We start from the raw sequence: 5,432 nt of genomic DNA, 5'->3' as shown, positions 1-5,432 counted from the left end.
CCAAGGAATGAAGAAAGAAAGCAAGCCTTCTTTTTAATGCAGATATTTGCCAGGTCCGATGTGGATATAAATCCATTCTTATACACTTGGGGAAGTGTTTCTTAGACACAGCTTGCATTCATAGGTTATTTACATCCTCAAATGTACTCAGGTTTGCAAATCAGTGGGGATTGCAGCAGTACCAATGTAAACAGGGAACAGGTACGGGACGCTGTGGGTGACAACCAGAGGCAAGTGTCTGCACGGCATTGAGTGACTAATGGGAGAGGGGTCAAACAAAACAGAAGAAAGCCTGGCTATTCAATGCTATGGGGATCCAAATGCTATGGACATCTGTCACGGTTCAGTCAAAGAAGCAGAACCTAGGACAGGCACATACACACATGTGTATCTGTAGACGGGTGTGATTATGTATATTATATGTTACACGCTGAGGACAGTGACTGCAGCCACGAAGTTGAAAGACACTCGCTCCTCGGAAGAAAAGCTGTGACAAACCTAGACAGCACGTTAAAAAGCAGATAGATCTCTTTGCTGACAAAGGTCTGTATAGTCAAACTACAGTTTTTCCAGGCATCATGTATGGATGTGAAAGTTGGATCATAAAAAGGCTGAGTGCCAAAGAATTGATGCTTTTGAATTGTGGTGTTGGAGAAGACTCTTGAGAGTCCCTTGGACGGCAAGGAAATCAAACCAGTCAATCCTAAAAGAAATCAACCCATAATATACATTGGAAGGTCTGATCTTTTCTGATTAAATTTTTATGTGGATATCCACATGAGACTTCCCACGTGGCTCAGTGGTAAAGAATCCAGCTGCCAGTGCAGGAGTCACAGGAGATGTGGGTTCAATCCCTGGCTTGGGAAGATCCCCTGGAGAAGGGAAAGGCAACCCTCTCCAGTATTCTTGTCTGGAAAATCCCATGGACAGAAGAGCCTGGTGGGCTGCAAGGAGTTGGACATGACTGCATGATGGAGCACAGTTAGTGCATCACAAGTTATAAGTTATTGATACAACCCACATGATTCACTGTAAGGTAAAATAGCCAATCAATTTAACTCCAAAGTCTCAAGAAAATGTATGGAATACCCCAACTTAATACTACCACATTCCATGAGGGAAATTTTACACTAACATTGGTTATAACCCAGTCAGTGCAGAAACTCCACCCCCCTCAAAACCCCAAACATCTGCTCAAAATCTCAGCCTAGGTATTAGTCTCCTGGGGCTGCTAACAGAGTACCATAGACTAGGTGGCTTGAACAACAGATTTATTGTTTCAGAGCTCTGGAGGCTAGAAGTCCAAGGTCAAGGTGTCAGCCAGGCTGGTTCCTCCTGAGATTGTGAGGGAGGACCTGGTCCAAGCCTTCACCTTGCTCCTGGCTTCTGGTGGTTTGCTGGCCATCTTCAGTGTTTCTTGGCTTGTAGAAGCATCACCCCATCTCTGCCTTTATCTGCACATGATATTTTCCCTGCGTGGGCCTCTGTGTACTAAGCATCTCTTATTATAAATACACCAGTTATAATTTATTAGAGTCCAACCTAATGACCTCATTTTTTTTTCGGGGGGGGGGGCGGGTATACTCACCTTACAGCATTCTGTTAGTTTCTGCTGAACAACGAAATGCAACCAGCTACATATACGCCTGTATCTCTTCTCTCTTGGATCGCCCTCCCACCCACCTCTCCCCAGTCCTCCAGGTCACCACAGAGCACTGAACTGAGCCTTTTGTGCTATACAACAGATTCCCACTGTCTACACAACAGATTCCCACTGTCTACACAACAGATTCCCACTGTCTATTTCAGTCATGAAAGTGAAAGTGATGTCGCTCAGTCGTGTCCGACTCTTTGCAACCCCATGGACTGTAGCCTACCAGGCTCTTCCATCCATGGGATTTTCCAGGCAAGAATACTGTAGTAGGTTGCCATTTCCTTCTCCAGATTTCAGACTTGGTAGTGCATATATGCTAAAGGCCTTATTTTCATTTGATTACCTTTGTAAAGTCCCAATTTTAAAAAATGACCATATTCTAAGGTATTGGGGCTTAGGGCTTCAACATATCATTGAGGGGTGGGAGCATAATTCAACCTATATAAGCCTGGTTTCAGATCAGATATTTTAAGTACACTTAAAACACAGTAGCTTTCACACCTTATAGAAGCACCTTGGCAAACACCACTATTTCCTTTTGGAACACTTCTGCTGTTAACAGTAGCTGCTCCACAAAAGCAAAAACTAATACGTCCTCCAATATTAACATGATTATTGACTATTTCTTGCTTATTAGGATATTCTCATATAAGATATTACATAACATTTTCCTCAATCCACAAGAACTAGGAAAGGCCAAACACAGTTCCATACCTGAAATCAAACAAGCACATATTACCTCTGTCAGAGACAAGCTAATATTAATCATTATTGCCAAAGTAACAAAAAATGCCCTATCATTCAAAGCAAAATTGTCAGGCAACTTAATCAAGTACTTGAATAAAACTCTAGGTTATTAGAAAACTGTATCAACATGAGAAGTCTTGCAGGAAATAAACATGAAGGCAAATTTACATGCTATATTTTTAAGATTCTTAAAGTTACTGTTTTTCTGTGGTCAGCAAAAAGAGTGATTTATGTCATAGATAGAAAAATAAAGCTATAATCTGTCACTAGCTCGCCTTTGTAATTGGCTCCTTAGCTGGTGCATAATCTTGAAAATGGAGGTTGAAGTTCCATCTGTGAACTGTTAGATTTTCGCCTGGTGGGGGTTTTGTATTCATTATGCTGGTAAATGGGCTTCCTGGGTGGCTCTAGTGGTAAAGAACCCACCTGCCAATGCAGTAGACTTAAGAGACGCAGGTTAGATCACTGGGTGGGGAAGATCCCCTGGAGGAGGGCATGGCAACCCACTCTAGTATCCTTGCCTGGAGAATCCCATGGACAGAGGAACCTGGCAGGCAACAGTCCATAGCACCACAGAGTTGGACATGACTGAAGTGACTTAGCACGCATATAACACAAACTGGTAAATCCCTCACTTAGAGGCTGTGCCTATAAATTATTGATTAGCCTTAAGTTTACCTGGACTTTTGGAGTGGGGGGAACCAGAGTTCTTATCCATAGAAGCCAATATTTATAACATTCAGTCTAAATTTCCCAGTCATAACCATGGACATGCCCATATTTACCTTATTCAGTTCAGTCGCTTAGTCGTGTCCAGCTCTTTGTGACCCCATGGACTATAGCATGCCAGGCTTCCCCATCCATCACCAACTCCTGGAGCCTACTCAAACTCATGTCTTTTGAGTCGGTGATGCCATCCAACCATCTCATCCTCTGTCGTCCCCTTCTCCTCCCGCCTTCAATCTTTCCCAGCATCAGAGTTTTTTCCAATGAGTCAGTTCCTCACATCAGGTGGCCAAAGAATTGGAACTTCAGCTTCAGTATCAGTCCTTCCAATGAATACCCAGGACTGATTTTCTTGAGGATTGACTGGTTTGATCTCCTTGCAGTCCAAGAGACTCTCAAGAGTCTACTCCAACACCACAATTCGAAAGCATCAATTCTTTGGCACTCAGCCTTCTTTATGATCCAACTCTCACATCTGTACATGATGACTGGAAAAACTGTAGCTTTGACTAGATGGACCTTTGTTGGTAAAGTAATGTCTCTGCTTTTTATATGTTGTCTAGGTTTGTCATAGCTTTTCTCCCAAGTAGCAAGCATCTTTCACGGCTGGAGTCACCATCTGCAGTGATTTTGGAGCCCAAGAAAATTTACCTTATTAGGAGAGTGAATTCCATTTTTTTGTATATGTATTGGTCATGCAATATATTTTATTTTTTTTAATTTTTGTTGGGGTATTGGAGTATAGTTGCTATACAATGTTGTGTTAATTTCCACTGTACAGCAAAGGGAATCTGCTGTATAAGCCCCTCTTGTGGATTTCCTTCCCATTTAGGCCACCACAGAGCTATACATGCTATATGTATAGGAGGAGAGTTCCCTGGGCTGTGCCGCAGGTTCTCATTAGTTATTTATTCATAATTTTTAACGTATTAACAATTAGTCTTTCTCCTCATCCAAGTATCAAATGCTTTCCAAGTGAGAGGAAAGGCTGTAACATTCACAGACAATACAGAATATTAGGTTATTGGAATGCAAATTGAAAATGTTTTTCTCGTCTCTTTCAGCCATCTTGGACCCTGTGGAGGCCTTCTGGGAGTGGGACTTCTAAAATGACAAATATTTCTGGAAGTCTGTGGTCCAAGGCCATTTTTGCTGGCTATAAACGGGGTCTACGGAACCAAAGGGAACACACTGCTCTCCTGAAAATTGAAGGTGTATACGCTCAAGATGAAACTGAATTCTAACTAGGCAAGAGATGTGCTTATGTGTACAAAGCAAAGAATAACACAGAACTCCTGGTGGAAAACCTAACAAAACCAGAGTAATCTGGGAAAGATAACTCGAGCTCATGGAAACAGTGGCATGGTTCGTGCCAAATTCCGAAGTAACCTTCCTGCTAAGGCCATCAGACACAGAATCCGTGTGATGCTATACCCTTCGAGGATTTAAACTTCTTGAAAATAAATAAAAGTGTGAATTTGTAAAAAAAAAAAAAAGAAAAGAAAAGAAAATGTTTTTCTCTATTGTCTTTTTATTGGTCAAATAGGGGTGAAGAGAAAAGATAAGCCACATTCATTGTGGTTGTCAGTTTTCTTGGGAGTGATAACAGTATTGTGGTTATGTAAGAGATTACTGTCATTTTAAGGAGATGCATGATGTAATATTCAATAATTAGTGATGAAATGTCAAGATATTGGCAACTAGCTTTCAAATGATTCAGTAATAACTGTATGTACATATGTTCTGTTGTTGTTTAGTCACTAAGTCGTGTCTGACTGTGATCCCATGGACTGTAGTCTGCCAGGCTTCTCTGTCCATGGGATTCCCAGGCAAAAATACTGGAGTGGGTTGCTATTTGCTTCTCCAGGGAATTTTCCTGACCCAAGGATTGAACTCACATCTCCTGCACTGCAGGCAGATTCTTTACCACTGAGCCACCTGAGAACTCCATATGTACATGTATGTATGTATGTATGTGTATATATATATATATATATATATATATATACACAAACACAAATATATATATATTTGCAATGTTTGAGCTTAGGATTCAGCTCCTCTTGTGCTATTTCCCCCACTTTCTGTATATTTGGCAATTTTTTATAATAAAATTTTGTGTTGGAAAAGAAATGGTGACAATGGGAAACATTTCCTTCTTCTGGAAAATGTTTTAATAAACACTTATCCTGCATCCACACATTCAAGATTCAACTCATTACATCCCCGCAGCACCCTAAAAGAACATAGTAAGGCCTAAAGACCTAGGAAATATTGTTGGGAAGTGAAAACATTTCCATTTATA

The 5,432-nt window shown here is 41.0% G+C and overlaps 1 pseudogene; it reads left to right on the top strand.

The window, feature by feature from the left end:
• The first annotated feature begins 4,230 nt into the window (after positions 1–4,230).
• On the top strand, positions 4,231–4,638 carry LOC110131441 (large ribosomal subunit protein eL33 pseudogene; annotated as a pseudogene).
• The last annotated feature ends 794 nt before the right edge of the window (positions 4,639–5,432 follow it).

The sequence above is a fragment of the Odocoileus virginianus genome, chromosome 14 (genome assembly GCF_023699985.2).
Source record: "Odocoileus virginianus isolate 20LAN1187 ecotype Illinois chromosome 14, Ovbor_1.2, whole genome shotgun sequence".
NCBI classification, from domain to species: domain Eukaryota; kingdom Metazoa; phylum Chordata; class Mammalia; order Artiodactyla; family Cervidae; genus Odocoileus; species Odocoileus virginianus.
This window is presented reverse-complemented; position numbering and strand designations above follow the sequence as displayed.